Source organism: Hyla sarda, unplaced genomic scaffold (assembly GCF_029499605.1).
Source record: "Hyla sarda isolate aHylSar1 unplaced genomic scaffold, aHylSar1.hap1 scaffold_1049, whole genome shotgun sequence".
Classification (NCBI taxonomy): Eukaryota; Metazoa; Chordata; class Amphibia; order Anura; family Hylidae; genus Hyla; species Hyla sarda.
Genome location: NW_026607668.1, coordinates 76202 through 92547, shown reverse-complemented (window position 1 = coordinate 92547; position 16346 = coordinate 76202). Strand labels below are relative to the sequence as shown.

The window sequence follows — 16346 nt, the reverse complement described above, 5'->3', positions numbered from 1 at the left end:
ATATATATATATATATATATATATATATATATATATGCGCACACACACACATAGATATAAACGTATTCTCCGTTGAGATATTGCAGCCGCTGCTGTGTCCAGGCCCAGGAGCCTTAGCACTGTGCTGTGATGTCACTCAATACCACTGACATCACTAGGTGTAAACAACATCTCTCCTTTGCTGTGTATGTGACTATGGAGCTGTTTGGTGATGTCGTCTATTACGGCCTTCATAGAAGCAACAGGAGATTGTTGCATCCATCTTGAACCCTCAGAACTACAGTGCTATGATGTCACTCACTTCCACAGGCCTTGCAGAGTGTAAACAACAACAACCCAGCTTTGTTGTGTATGTAACCAAAGGGATTTGTGATGTCACCTAGAACCTTCACAGCAGCGACAGCTTTATGAGGAGCATCAGCACTGCTCTGCCTGAGCAGAACCATCACCGCCATAGGTTGTCAAATAACCCGGATTTAACCCACACAGGTAAGTCCAATGGGGTGCAGGCATGTCCTCTATGCTTACAGCTTCCCGTGGGTGTTGGTTTGATACCGTTTGGGGACAGCCAAGGAGGCATCTGCAGGCAACAAAGGTAGGTGTGTGCTTGTGTGTGTGTTTCCTATGCAGATCCTAAGCCCAGTGTCACATGCAAGTAGGAGGAGTAAGAAGGGTTCCTGGCAAATCCGGGTTATGGATTGCATTTAAAAAGGCCCCGTGGGAGTGCAATGGGCCCCTGTCTTGCTGCTTAGCAATAATGGTATGGGTTTAGGTTCTGCTGTGTGTACTGGTGGTTGACTGCCCCCCAGCCCAGAGTGTGCATGGAAAATTGTCTGGCAGCCTCCCTGACAGCAAGCAGTGATAGTGCCCATGAAGGGGACCTTGTTGGGCCCGCCCCTTTCACGGTTATCGCTTCTCGGCCTTTTGGCTAAGATCAAGTGTAGTATCTGTTCTTATCAGTTTAATATCTGATACGTCCCCTATCTGGGGACCATATATTAAATGGATTTTTGAGAACGGGGGCCGATTTCGAAGCTTGCTTCCGTCGCCCTATGCATTGACCCGATATGGCAGTATCTTCGGGTACAGTGCACCACCCCCTTACAGGGTTAAAAAGAAAGATTCCTACTTTCATTGCTACCTGCTTGCTGGCTAGCCAGCTAGCCAGCCCTGTGGGCCTTGCTGCTGCTGCAGCCAAAAAACAAAAGGTGGTGCTGCTGCTGCTTCTGCTGCTTCTGCTTCTGCTTGTGTCTGGCCCCTGTTGGAGCGTCCAGGCACAGGACTTCTGCTGCTGCTGACTAAATGGCCTCCTTAATTGGATCATTTGAGTAGCCAGCACACCTGTGCAGGTAGGGCATGACATGATAGGCAGCTGCCTTGATAGCGGGTGGGTGCTGAATGTTCCTAATTGACAAAATAAGATTAATGCTTATGAAGAAATATAAAATCTCATCCCTTCCCCAATATCGCGCCACACCCCTACCCCTTAATTCCCTGGTTGAACGTGATGGACATATGTCTTTTTTCGACCGTACTAACTATGTAACTATGTAACATAACATGGGGGGGGGGGGTCTCCTGGCTGTTCACACAGGTGTGTCATTGCTGTACATTGACCATGCATTGCTTCTGTGGTATTGCAAAGGCAAAGACAAATGCTTCCAGCCATCCATTGCACTAATGGATTGGTCATCAGCTGGCTGTCTATGTCCCGCATCAATATAGACCAAAGTACAGAGGGTTAGGCTATGCTATTGTGCACCTACCTGATGCATCAGAAGGTGCGAGGCCCTTGCTAAATTCTGTGCACAGACTTTGAGATCTATGCTTTAGACTGTATCTAAACCTGCTCCAACATGGACTGACATTCTGGCCTACTTTCAGCCGATGCGACTTGTCTGTCGCTGAACAGTCGCTTTTTATGTATTCAGCACCTATGTATAATGTTGTAAAAATGCTCTAGAAGCTAAAGTCGCAGAAATGTCACACATATTTGGCCTGCAACTTTCTGTGCGACAAATTCAGACAGGAAAAATCAGTATAAATCCTTAGAAAATTATCCCCCAGTGTCTCCATCTGCTGGCGGTATTGAATAAGCATTGCTGCACTGATGGGGTATGCATTAGACGAAAAAAAAGAAGAAAAAGAAGAATAATACGCCCAGAAAAGAGGCGAAAAGGAGAAAAACGTAAAAAAACGTGAAAAAAAAGTAAGAGGAAGAGAAGGGAAAAAAAGGTGGAAATGGGTTTAAAAGTGATTTCGGCGGAGAAATATATATATATATATATATATATATATATATATATATATGCGCACACACACACATAGATATAAACGTATTCTCCGTTGAGATATTGCAGCCGCTGCTGTGTCCAGGCCCAGGAGCCTTAGCACTGTGCTGTGATGTCACTCAATACCACTGACATCACTAGGTGTAAACAACATCTCTCCTTTGCTGTGTATGTGACTATGGAGCTGTTTGGTGATGTCGTCTATTACGGCCTTCATAGAAGCAACAGGAGATTGTTGCATCCATCTTGAACCCTCAGAACTACAGTGCTATGATGTCACTCACTTCCACAGGCCTTGCAGAGTGTAAACAACAACAACCCAGCTTTGTTGTGTATGTAACCAAAGGGATTTGTGATGTCACCTAGAACCTTCACAGCAGCGACAGCTTTATGAGGAGCATCAGCACTGCTCTGCCTGAGCAGAACCATCACCGCCATAGGTTGTCAAATAACCCGGATTTAACCCACACAGGTAAGTCCAATGGGGTGCAGGCATGTCCTCTATGCTTACAGCTTCCCGTGGGTGTTGGTTTGATACCGTTTGGGGACAGCCAAGGAGGCATCTGCAGGCAACAAAGGTAGGTGTGTGCTTGTGTGTGTGTTTCCTATGCAGATCCTAAGCCCAGTGTCACATGCAAGTAGGAGGAGTAAGAAGGGTTCCTGGCAAATCCGGGTTATGGATTGCATTTAAAAAGGCCCCGTGGGAGTGCAATGGGCCCCTGTCTTGCTGCTTAGCAATAATGGTATGGGTTTAGGTTCTGCTGTGTGTACTGGTGGTTGACTGCCCCCCAGCCCAGAGTGTGCATGGAAAATTGTCTGGCAGCCTCCCTGACAGCAAGCAGTGATAGTGCCCATGAAGGGGACCTTGTTGGGCCCGCCCCTTTCACGGTTATCGCTTCTCGGCCTTTTGGCTTCGATCCTGTGCGGTTTACCGGGCAGGGTAGGAGTCGGAAGGGGTGGTGATCGGGGCCCTCTTTTGCGGGGGGCCCTGGATTGTTACTGGGTTGCGATAGTGGGTATCTTAACCTGCAAAAATGAGCGGAGAGAGGACTCGAGGACTCGAGGATACGGTGCGGATTTACGTTCCTGGCGAACACCGGGGGACGATTGGATTGGATCAAGTTGTGCTGGAGATTCTTCGCAAGCTCCAGTACCTTCAGGTATGGCATGTAATCGCTATGCAAGACTTCCCTAGGCAAGGGATTTACGATATAACCTTTTATGATTCTGAGGTTTGCCAGAGGGTCTACATGGACTTAGAAGTGATGAAGAGGAGGAATGAGCCAGCTATAATGAGTAAGGTGAAAGTGGAGCCATTATTCATGAATATGTCTAAGGTTGTTATAGTCCATATGTACAACCCGAAGGTTTCGGATGAGATGGTGACCAATTTTTTGTACCGATATTGTGATGAAGTTAAATTTCTTGGAAGACTCAAGAACAGACATGGGTACTTTAATTGTAAAAGGAAATTTGTTGTAAAATTTAAAAAGGACGAAGGAATGGAAGAGGGAAGGAAGAGTATACCACAGGTATTTTCTATTGGAGGAGAAAGAGGTTTTTGTTTTTATGAAGGACAGTTGCAGTACTGTAGACGTTGTCACGCTTATGGACATGTACAGGAGTCTTGCCCTGAGCAAGGAGTATGCTGTAGGAATTGTGGGAAATCAGGTCACAACTCGGGTGAATGTACTGAGAAGAAAACGTGTGATATCTGTGGTAGTGAGGAGCATTTGGCTAGAGGATGCAGTTTATGGTATAGAAAGAAAATGAGCTATGCTGACGCAGCAGGAAATAGAAGAGAGGAAAGAGGAGAAAGGCCATTTCCACGTGTTTTTGGTGTGAATGCTGAGGTGACTCAGGTGATTGACGAGAACTCTGTAAAAGGGAGTGCAGCAGGTGTGACAGTGCAGCACATGAATACTCAGGAAAAATCTGGAAAAGGGGAGGAGGGTGACTCCACTGGTGTGCATTGTGAGGAGACTGGTGTTGGTGAAGAGTTTACTGAGGTCAGTAAGAAGAAAGCACGTAAAGGGAAAAAAGAGAAAGTGGTGGAGAGTGTGGAGACTGTGTGTAGGGAGGTTCCCCCATGTGAAGAAACAATTGAGGATTTTGAATGCCCAAACCCAGTGGTGGGGGAGGAGGAGGGGATGGAGTTTCAGGAGAATGAGAGTGAGAGATCCCTAACACCTGGGCAGAGGGTGATTAGTGGGGAGGAGAATGTAACATCTGAAGAGGAGGAGAAGGAGGAGGAGGAGGGGGAAGATGAAGATGAAGATGCAAATGGAGGCTTTCAAGGTAAAAGTAAAAGGTGTAAGAAAGGGAGTTGGTCAGGGGATCAGACGGATCCTGTGTATGGAGGTGAGAAAATGATGGACAGGGACTCTCAAGTGGGGTCGCCTGATTGCTATGGGATGCTGCTAAGGAAGGTTGAAGGTCAGAATACTAACTTCTAGTTAAAATGGATGTTAAGAAAAGGGATTGCCTTCTTTCCTTTTTAATGGCATTGGTTGTGGCTACTCTTAATGTTCGGAGTATAGGAACAACCATCAGAAGAGCAGCAGTTTTTGATTTTTTGGAGAATGTGAAGGGAGATATATTTTGTTTACAGGAGTGTGCAATTAAGTCTGCACCTTATGTAGATGAATGGAAGAGAGGGCAGTCTTTTTGGTCTACATGCACAGAGAATAAAAATGAAGGTGTGGGGATTTTATTGTGTAACAGGGACATTAAAGTTTTAAATTGCCAAGTTTTAGTACCAGGTCGTTGTATGGTTTTAAATTTTGAGTTTTTAGGCCAGAGAATGAGAGTTTTTAATGTATATGCGCCAGCAGAAAAACAGGCACGTGTGTTATTTTTAGAGTCTCTTAAACTTTTTATTCCTGGTCGTGATGGTACTATTATTGTTGGTGATTTTAACTGCATTAGATCCGTCAATGATCGTGAGAGCTCTGCTAAGGTTAGAACTGATATTACTTCAAATGTTTTAAACCAAATTATACAAGACTTACATTATTCTGATGTGGGACTGATGGTTAGCACTGATGAAAGATACACCTATATATCAGATAGTGGCCGCTGTAAATCCCGGATTGATTACATTCTTGTCTCTGAGGGGATTAAGGTGGTCCGGTGCAATCAAATGATGTCAACTTTCTCAGATCATAAGATGGTGTCGGCAGAAATAAGTATTGCAGAGTCCTTTCATTTTGGTAGAGGGCTCTGGAAATTAAATGTAAGTCTATTAGAAGATGAAGAAGTACTGGCCGGTTTTAAAGATTTTTTTTTATCTTGTACTTCTAAACAATCTGTTTTTAGTAATGTTTTAGCTTGGTGGGATTGGGCAAAAAGTGAGTTTGCTAAGTATTTTAAGTTCATTTGCATAAGGAGGGCACAAGAAAAGAGGAGGGGTTATGAAAGGCTTATCTCACGTTTAGAAACTCTCTTTAAGTTTAAACATGTTGGTGTGGAGGTGGAGGAGGAAATTGAGAAGGTGAAAATTGAGATGAAGAACAGGTTGTTGGAAAGAGGTAGAAATATTGTTTTTAAATCCAAAGTTCAACATTTGGAGGAAAATGAACAATGTACAAGATATTTCTTTAAAAAATGTTTTAATGCTAGGGGTGTTTTTAAGTCTGTTTTAACTCCTACAGGGGAAGTTGTTGGTGATGAGATGGTGAAGGAGATTGGCAGATTTTATGAAACACTTTTTAGTAATAAGAGCAGAGCCAGTGAGACGGAGATGAATGATTATTGTAATATTTTAGAGAATAATGTCCCTGAAGGAAAAAGTGCATTTTTAATTGAGGAAGTTTGTGAAGGGGAGATCAAGCAGGCTCTGGACAAGACAGCGAAAGGGAAGACACCGGGCTGTGATGGCCTCCCCTTTGAGTTTTATTCAGTTTTTTGGCATATTTTAAAGCAAGATTTTACACGGGTGGTGCAATATGTTTTTAACTCAGGTATTTTAGCGGAGTCTATGAAGAAAGGAGTTATTACCTTGATACATAAGAAAGGTGATGAAAGAGATTTGAAAAACTGGAGGCCGATCACATTATTGAATACAGATTATAAGATCATTGCAAAGATTGTGGCGAACAGGATGAGTGACATAGTTGAGCACCTTGTTGGAGAATACCAAGTTTGTGCAGTGCCAAATAGGAGAATAACTGATAATTTATTAGTTTTAAGAGACTCTATTTATTATAGTAATTTTAATAAGAATGCACTTTTTGTGGAATCCATTGATTTTGAAAAAGCTTATGACAGAGTTGCTCATGATTTTATGTTTATGGTTTTAAAGCATATGGGTATTCCTGAGAAGCTACTGTTTGTGATTAAAAGTTTTTATTATGGGGCAACAAGTCAGATTTTAGTCAATGGACATGTGGGGCCGGGTTTTAATATTTTATCAGGAGTACGACAGGGATGCCCACTCTCCCCAATTTTATTCATTTGTGTCATTGAGGCCTTGCTCAAAAATGTACAGAAGGACAAATGTGTGAGTGGTGTTTTTATCCCGGGAAGTAATGGAAGGAATTTGAAGGTTTTAAGTTACATGGATGATGTGGTTTTTACTTGCACTTCCCAAGCTGATCTTAATAGAGTGAATTTGCATGTAAAGATTTTTTGTTGTATTGCTGGTATGAAAGTCAATTGGGGGAAGTGCCAATTGAGTAATTTTGGAAAGCAAGGAAAAGTGGTGGTGGATGGCGTGGATGAGAAGGAAGATATTGAAGTGTTAGGGGTTGTTTTTGAAAAAAATCTAAAAGGAGGGAAAAGTTATGAGAAGTTGGAGGAGAAGATAGAGAAGAAATTATCTTTTTGGAAATTGAGAAACTTGTCCCTTAAAGGTAAAGTTCTGATTTTAAAGGCAGTAATTTTGCCACTACTATTATATACTGCAATGGTTTTCCCACCCGGCAAATTATGGACCAGAAGGATGACAAGGAAGTTGTTTATTTTTTTCTGGGGTTCAAAGATGGAAAAGATGAAGAGGGAGGAAGTGATGAAGAGCGTGAAGAAAGGCGGATATAATTTCCCGGATATTAATCTGTTTTTAAAGACTCATTACTTTCTTTTAATTTATAAAGTGTCTCAGTGCAATAATTGGGTGGCAGACATGAGCAGGTATTTGGCAGGATGGTTGTTTTCCAAATGGGGCTGGTGTGAGAAGGATCTGAGGAGACCAATAGCGCAAGTTATACCTACCTTCTATGTGGTTCTCGGGTCTTTCAGTGATCAATTTGGTTTGAGTTCCCTGGGAAAACCTGAGAAAAAGAAAATTGAAAATGAAATAAGAAAAAATGAGAGATTATATGAAGTACCATTCTGCACTACTGCTCAGTCTGTGAAGATCTGGAATCTTTTTAATGTTAGAGGATTATCGAATAGACAGAGAGATGTAAACTGGATGACTTTTCATGGCTGCCTCCCAACCAGAGCTTTCCTGAATGGACGAGGAATAAGAGTGAGCGAGAAATGTCCAAGAGAGGGTTGTGGAGGCAGGGAGGATACAGTGCACTTATTTTGGAACTGTTTTTATGCAAGAGAATTTTTTATGCTTCTACAGAGGTTTTTTTCTGCAATCACGGGATATGTTGATTTTAATTTTGAGAAGATTTTTATTGGTCAGGATTTTAGCAAGAGAGAGGACACACGTGAAAGCTGGATTGTATTTTCTGTTTTTAAAGAAGTTTTATGGGATTCTAGAAACCTGCTTGTTTTTAAAAATGTGTGTATTTCTCCAAGGGAGTTGAAGAGACTTTTTTTTGGAAGGTTGTTTATTTTTTTTCTATTTGACAAGAAGAGAATGGGAGAGGAAGAGGCTGAAAAGATTTGGAGATACAAGGAATGGAGAAAGTTGTAAGTATCCTGATCAAGGTTTTGAATTTGTGCTTCTCTTATAGTTTTCTTATTGAGATATTTTTCCGCATGATGTTTTTTCAGACTTTGTTTAGAAGTGATGAGTTTTGGTAGGTGACCTGATGATCGCTTGAACAATAGTCTGTAACTGAGGAAAAAAAAAAAAAAAGAAAAAAAAAAAAAAAAAAAAAAAAAAATCTGTTCTTATCAGTTTAATATCTGATACGTCCCCTATCTGGGGACCATATATTAAATGGATTTTTGAGAACGGGGGCCGATTTCGAAGCTTGCTTCCGTCGCCCTATGCATTGACCCGATATGGCAGTATCTTCGGGTACAGTGCACCACCCCCTTACAGGGTTAAAAAGAAAGATTCCTACTTTCATTGCTACCTGCTTGCTGGCTAGCCAGCTAGCCAGCCCTGTGGGCCTTGCTGCTGCTGCAGCCAAAAAACAAAAGGTGGTGCTGCTGCTGCTTCTGCTGCTTCTGCTTCTGCTTGTGTCTGGCCCCTGTTGGAGCGTCCAGGCACAGGACTTCTGCTGCTGCTGACTAAATGGCCTCCTTAATTGGATCATTTGAGTAGCCAGCACACCTGTGCAGGTAGGGCATGACATGATAGGCAGCTGCCTTGATAGCGGGTGGGTGCTGAATGTTCCTAATTGACAAAATAAGATTAATGCTTATGAAGAAATATAAAATCTCATCCCTTCCCCAATATCGCGCCACACCCCTACCCCTTAATTCCCTGGTTGAACGTGATGGACATATGTCTTTTTTCGACCGTACTAACTATGTAACTATGTAACATAACATGGGGGGGGGGTCTCCTGGCTGTTCACACAGGTGTGTCATTGCTGTACATTGACCATGCATTGCTTCTGTGGTATTGCAAAGGCAAAGACAAATGCTTCCAGCCATCCATTGCACTAATGGATTGGTCATCAGCTGGCTGTCTATGTCCCGCATCAATATAGACCAAAGTACAGAGGGTTAGGCTATGCTATTGTGCACCTACCTGATGCATCAGAAGGTGCGAGGCCCTTGCTAAATTCTGTGCACAGACTTTGAGATCTATGCTTTAGACTGTATCTAAACCTGCTCCAACATGGACTGACATTCTGGCCTACTTTCAGCCGATGCGACTTGTCTGTCGCTGAACAGTCGCTTTTTATGTATTCAGCACCTATGTATAATGTTGTAAAAATGCTCTAGAAGCTAAAGTCGCAGAAATGTCACACATATTTGGCCTGCAACTTTCTGTGCGACAAATTCAGACAGGAAAAATCAGTATAAATCCTTAGAAAATTATCCCCCAGTGTCTCCATCTGCTGGCGGTATTGAATAAGCATTGCTGCACTGATGGGGTATGCATTAGACGAAAAAAAAGAAGAAAAAGAAGAATAATACGCCCAGAAAAGAGGCGAAAAGGAGAAAAACGTAAAAAAACGTGAAAAAAAAGTAAGAGGAAGAGAAGGGAAAAAAAGGTGGAAATGGGTTTAAAAGTGATTTCGGCGGAGATATATATATATATATATATATATATATATATATATATATATATATGCGCACACACACACATAGATATAAACGTATTCTCCGTTGAGATATTGCAGCCGCTGCTGTGTCCAGGCCCAGGAGCCTTAGCACTGTGCTGTGATGTCACTCAATACCACTGACATCACTAGGTGTAAACAACATCTCTCCTTTGCTGTGTATGTGACTATGGAGCTGTTTGGTGATGTCGTCTATTACGGCCTTCATAGAAGCAACAGGAGATTGTTGCATCCATCTTGAACCCTCAGAACTACAGTGCTATGATGTCACTCACTTCCACAGGCCTTGCAGAGTGTAAACAACAACAACCCAGCTTTGTTGTGTATGTAACCAAAGGGATTTGTGATGTCACCTAGAACCTTCACAGCAGCGACAGCTTTATGAGGAGCATCAGCACTGCTCTGCCTGAGCAGAACCATCACCGCCATAGGTTGTCAAATAACCCGGATTTAACCCACACAGGTAAGTCCAATGGGGTGCAGGCATGTCCTCTATGCTTACAGCTTCCCGTGGGTGTTGGTTTGATACCGTTTGGGGACAGCCAAGGAGGCATCTGCAGGCAACAAAGGTAGGTGTGTGCTTGTGTGTGTGTTTCCTATGCAGATCCTAAGCCCAGTGTCACATGCAAGTAGGAGGAGTAAGAAGGGTTCCTGGCAAATCCGGGTTATGGATTGCATTTAAAAAGGCCCCGTGGGAGTGCAATGGGCCCCTGTCTTGCTGCTTAGCAATAATGGTATGGGTTTAGGTTCTGCTGTGTGTACTGGTGGTTGACTGCCCCCCAGCCCAGAGTGTGCATGGAAAATTGTCTGGCAGCCTCCCTGACAGCAAGCAGTGATAGTGCCCATGAAGGGGACCTTGTTGGGCCCGCCCCTTTCACGGTTATCGCTTCTCGGCCTTTTGGCTAAGATCAAGTGTAGTATCTGTTCTTATCAGTTTTCATGCTGGTGGGGATGGGTGCTGCATGGAGGATGCAGGTGTACCAGGGCTTTCCGGGGCTGGTTCTGAGGAATCAGCTCGACGGCTGCCCCGATGTGACCTGTTCCCTCCGGGTCTCGCCATGAGGCTGAGAGGGTCTAGAGCCGAGGTACTTTTGTGCCTCGGGGAGTGGTGACCCCGAGGTGCCGAAACTCACTGGGAGGATAGACTCACTGAGTTGAAGCACGGGCACCATAATCTCTTCACCTTGTGGCACTCACCTCTTGATTCCCGGCCTTCTGGCTAGGATCAGAGAAATTTTTATAGATCCGGCCGTATGTCCGGGCAGTATATCTGCACACATTCACTTATTTATTTCTTTTTTGTCTCACTGTGTCACTTTTTGCGTGTTGTGTGTTCACAGGATTGGTCAGGATGCGGTAGCCCTTCTGGGTGTCCCTCCTGGCGGTCTAGGGGAGGTGTGTGTGGCCATTAGGTTCCGCACCTCCCTGCAAACACCCCGGGTACTCCTGCTTTGGCAGGGTACCTACCGTAATCGGCTCTGCGGGCAGATACCTTGGCTAACGCCAAGGGGGATGCCGGGAGCATTTGTGGTCCCCTAGTAGCTTCGGCGAAAAGGGACATCGAACCTGGAACCTCGCAGGTACCTTTTGGTCCGGAGGCGAAGGGTAAGGTTTGTTGGGGGGCCTCTCTCCTATCGGAGAAGGGCTTGCGATAGACCGCATCCTTTGTGCACGTTTTTTTAGTGTAACACGTTTGCACTTTTTCTTGCACTTTGGGTGAATCGAAAGCACGTTCCTCGGCTTTAGATAAAAAAAAAAAAAAAAAAAAAAATCTGTTCTTATCAGTTTAATATCTGATACGTCCCCTATCTGGGGACCATATATTAAATGGATTTTTGAGAACGGGGGCCGATTTCGAAGCTTGCTTCCGTCGCCCTATGCATTGACCCGATATGGCAGTATCTTCGGGTACAGTGCACCACCCCCTTACAGGGTTAAAAAGAAAGATTCCTACTTTCATTGCTACCTGCTTGCTGGCTAGCCAGCTAGCCAGCCCTGTGGGCCTTGCTGCTGCTGCAGCCAAAAAACAAAAGGTGGTGCTGCTGCTGCTTCTGCTGCTTCTGCTTGTGTCTGGCCCCTGTTGGAGCGTCCAGGCACAGGACTTCTGCTGCTGCTGACTAAATGGCCTCCTTAATTGGATCATTTGAGTAGCCAGCACACCTGTGCAGGTAGGGCATGACATGATAGGCAGCTGCCTTGATAGCGGGTGGGTGCTGAATGTTCCTAATTGACAAAATAAGATTAATGCTTATGAAGAAATATAAAATCTCATCCCTTCCCCAATATCGCGCCACACCCCTACCCCTTAATTCCCTGGTTGAACGTGATGGACATATGTCTTTTTTCGACCGTACTAACTATGTAACTATGTAACATAACATGGGGGGGGGGGGGTCTCCTGGCTGTTCACACAGGTGTGTCATTGCTGTACATTGACCATGCATTGCTTCTGTGGTATTGCAAAGGCAAAGACAAATGCTTCCAGCCATCCATTGCACTAATGGATTGGTCATCAGCTGGCTGTCTATGTCCCGCATCAATATAGACCAAAGTACAGAGGGTTAGGCTATGCTATTGTGCACCTACCTGATGCATCAGAAGGTGCGAGGCCCTTGCTAAATTCTGTGCACAGACTTTGAGATCTATGCTTTAGACTGTATCTAAACCTGCTCCAACATGGACTGACATTCTGGCCTACTTTCAGCCGATGCGACTTGTCTGTCGCTGAACAGTCGCTTTTTATGTATTCAGCACCTATGTATAATGTTGTAAAAATGCTCTAGAAGCTAAAGTCGCAGAAATGTCACACATATTTGGCCTGCAACTTTCTGTGCGACAAATTCAGACAGGAAAAATCAGTATAAATCCTTAGAAAATTATCCCCCAGTGTCTCCATCTGCTGGCGGTATTGAATAAGCATTGCTGCACTGATGGGGTATGCATTAGACGAAAAAAAAGAAGAAAAAGAAGAATAATACGCCCAGAAAAGAGGCGAAAAGGAGAAAAACGTAAAAAAACGTGAAAAAAAAGTAAGAGGAAGAGAAGGGAAAAAAAGGTGGAAATGGGTTTAAAAGTGATTTCGGCGGAGAAATATATATATATATATATATATATATATATATATATATATATATATATGCGCACACACACACATAGATATAAACGTATTCTCCGTTGAGATATTGCAGCCGCTGCTGTGTCCAGGCCCAGGAGCCTTAGCACTGTGCTGTGATGTCACTCAATACCACTGACATCACTAGGTGTAAACAACATCTCTCCTTTGCTGTGTATGTGACTATGGAGCTGTTTGGTGATGTCGTCTATTACGGCCTTCATAGAAGCAACAGGAGATTGTTGCATCCATCTTGAACCCTCAGAACTACAGTGCTATGATGTCACTCACTTCCACAGGCCTTGCAGAGTGTAAACAACAACAACCCAGCTTTGTTGTGTATGTAACCAAAGGGATTTGTGATGTCACCTAGAACCTTCACAGCAGCGACAGCTTTATGAGGAGCATCAGCACTGCTCTGCCTGAGCAGAACCATCACCGCCATAGGTTGTCAAATAACCCGGATTTAACCCACACAGGTAAGTCCAATGGGGTGCAGGCATGTCCTCTATGCTTACAGCTTCCCGTGGGTGTTGGTTTGATACCGTTTGGGGACAGCCAAGGAGGCATCTGCAGGCAACAAAGGTAGGTGTGTGCTTGTGTGTGTGTTTCCTATGCAGATCCTAAGCCCAGTGTCACATGCAAGTAGGAGGAGTAAGAAGGGTTCCTGGCAAATCCGGGTTATGGATTGCATTTAAAAAGGCCCCGTGGGAGTGCAATGGGCCCCTGTCTTGCTGCTTAGCAATAATGGTATGGGTTTAGGTTCTGCTGTGTGTACTGGTGGTTGACTGCCCCCCAGCCCAGAGTGTGCATGGAAAATTGTCTGGCAGCCTCCCTGACAGCAAGCAGTGATAGTGCCCATGAAGGGGACCTTGTTGGGCCCGCCCCTTTCACGGTTATCGCTTCTCGGCCTTTTGGCTAAGATCAAGTGTAGTATCTGTTCTTATCAGTTTAATATCTGATACGTCCCCTATCTGGGGACCATATATTAAATGGATTTTTGAGAACGGGGGCCGATTTCGAAGCTTGCTTCCGTCGCCCTATGCATTGACCCGATATGGCAGTATCTTCGGGTACAGTGCACCACCCCCTTACAGGGTTAAAAAGAAAGATTCCTACTTTCATTGCTACCTGCTTGCTGGCTAGCCAGCTAGCCAGCCCTGTGGGCCTTGCTGCTGCTGCAGCCAAAAAACAAAAGGTGGTGCTGCTGCTGCTTCTGCTGCTTCTGCTTGTGTCTGGCCCCTGTTGGAGCGTCCAGGCACAGGACTTCTGCTGCTGCTGACTAAATGGCCTCCTTAATTGGATCATTTGAGTAGCCAGCACACCTGTGCAGGTAGGGCATGACATGATAGGCAGCTGCCTTGATAGCGGGTGGGTGCTGAATGTTCCTAATTGACAAAATAAGATTAATGCTTATGAAGAAATATAAAATCTCATCCCTTCCCCAATATCGCGCCACACCCCTACCCCTTAATTCCCTGGTTGAACGTGATGGACATATGTCTTTTTTCGACCGTACTAACTATGTAACTATGTAACATAACATGGGGGGGGGGGGGTCTCCTGGCTGTTCACACAGGTGTGTCATTGCTGTACATTGACCATGCATTGCTTCTGTGGTATTGCAAAGGCAAAGACAAATGCTTCCAGCCATCCATTGCACTAATGGATTGGTCATCAGCTGGCTGTCTATGTCCCGCATCAATATAGACCAAAGTACAGAGGGTTAGGCTATGCTATTGTGCACCTACCTGATGCATCAGAAGGTGCGAGGCCCTTGCTAAATTCTGTGCACAGACTTTGAGATCTATGCTTTAGACTGTATCTAAACCTGCTCCAACATGGACTGACATTCTGGCCTACTTTCAGCCGATGCGACTTGTCTGTCGCTGAACAGTCGCTTTTTATGTATTCAGCACCTATGTATAATGTTGTAAAAATGCTCTAGAAGCTAAAGTCGCAGAAATGTCACACATATTTGGCCTGCAACTTTCTGTGCGACAAATTCAGACAGGAAAAATCAGTATAAATCCTTAGAAAATTATCCCCCAGTGTCTCCATCTGCTGGCGGTATTGAATAAGCATTGCTGCACTGATGGGGTATGCATTAGACGAAAAAAAAGAAGAAAAAGAAGAATAATACGCCCAGAAAAGAGGCGAAAAGGAGAAAAACGTAAAAAAACGTGAAAAAAAAGTAAGAGGAAGAGAAGGGAAAAAAAGGTGGAAATGGGTTTAAAAGTGATTTCGGCGGAGAAATATATATATATATATATATATATATATATATATATATATATATATATGCGCACACACACACATAGATATAAACGTATTCTCCGTTGAGATATTGCAGCCGCTGCTGTGTCCAGGCCCAGGAGCCTTAGCACTGTGCTGTGATGTCACTCAATACCACTGACATCACTAGGTGTAAACAACATCTCTCCTTTGCTGTGTATGTGACTATGGAGCTGTTTGGTGATGTCGTCTATTACGGCCTTCATAGAAGCAACAGGAGATTGTTGCATCCATCTTGAACCCTCAGAACTACAGTGCTATGATGTCACTCACTTCCACAGGCCTTGCAGAGTGTAAACAACAACAACCCAGCTTTGTTGTGTATGTAACCAAAGGGATTTGTGATGTCACCTAGAACCTTCACAGCAGCGACAGCTTTATGAGGAGCATCAGCACTGCTCTGCCTGAGCAGAACCATCACCGCCATAGGTTGTCAAATAACCCGGATTTAACCCACACAGGTAAGTCCAATGGGGTGCAGGCATGTCCTCTATGCTTACAGCTTCCCGTGGGTGTTGGTTTGATACCGTTTGGGGACAGCCAAGGAGGCATCTGCAGGCAACAAAGGTAGGTGTGTGCTTGTGTGTGTGTTTCCTATGCAGATCCTAAGCCCAGTGTCACATGCAAGTAGGAGGAGTAAGAAGGGTTCCTGGCAAATCCGGGTTATGGATTGCATTTAAAAAGGCCCCGTGGGAGTGCAATGGGCCCCTGTCTTGCTGCTTAGCAATAATGGTATGGGTTTAGGTTCTGCTGTGTGTACTGGTGGTTGACTGCCCCCCAGCCCAGAGTGTGCATGGAAAATTGTCTGGCAGCCTCCCTGACAGCAAGCAGTGATAGTGCCCATGAAGGGGACCTTGTTGGGCCCGCCCCTTTCACGGTTATCGCTTCTCGGCCTTTTGGCTAAGATCAAGTGTAGTATCTGTTCTTATCAGTTTAATATCTGATACGTCCCCTATCTGGGGACCATATATTAAATGGATTTTTGAGAACGGGGGCCGATTTCGAAGCTTGCTTCCGTCGCCCTATGCATTGACCCGATATGGCAGTATCTTCGGGTACAGTGCACCACCCCCTTACAGGGTTAAAAAGAAAGATTCCTACTTTCATTGCTACCTGCTTGCTGGCTAGCCAGCTAGCCAGCCCTGTGGGCCTTGCTGCTGCTGCAGCCAAAAAACAAAAGGTGGTGCTGCTGCTGCTGCTGCTTCTGCTGCTTCTGCTTGTGTCTGGCCC

At 44.5% G+C, this 16346-nt stretch overlaps 4 non-coding genes and 2 pseudogenes across 4 annotated transcripts; all 6 read left to right on the top strand.

Moving 5' to 3' along the window:
• Positions 1–908: 908 nt before the first annotated feature.
• On the top strand, positions 909–1099 carry LOC130299426 (U2 spliceosomal RNA). Its single transcript, XR_008850558.1, has one exon. It is a non-coding gene; the product is annotated as a U2 spliceosomal RNA (small nuclear RNA).
• A 7194-nt stretch (positions 1100–8293) lies between these two features.
• On the top strand, positions 8294–8506 carry LOC130299449 (U2 spliceosomal RNA; annotated as a pseudogene).
• Positions 8507–10591: 2085 nt separating this feature from the next.
• On the top strand, positions 10592–10751 carry LOC130299452 (U2 spliceosomal RNA; annotated as a pseudogene).
• A 693-nt stretch (positions 10752–11444) lies between these two features.
• On the top strand, positions 11445–11633 carry LOC130299445 (U2 spliceosomal RNA). Its single transcript, XR_008850574.1, has one exon. It is a non-coding gene; the product is annotated as a U2 spliceosomal RNA (small nuclear RNA).
• A 2086-nt stretch (positions 11634–13719) lies between these two features.
• Positions 13720–13910, top strand: LOC130299424 (U2 spliceosomal RNA). The gene has a single exon (XR_008850556.1). It is a non-coding gene; the product is annotated as a U2 spliceosomal RNA (small nuclear RNA).
• Positions 13911–15996: 2086 nt separating this feature from the next.
• LOC130299423 (U2 spliceosomal RNA) lies at positions 15997–16187 on the top strand. Its single transcript, XR_008850555.1, has one exon. It is a non-coding gene; the product is annotated as a U2 spliceosomal RNA (small nuclear RNA).
• The last annotated feature ends 159 nt before the right edge of the window (positions 16188–16346 follow it).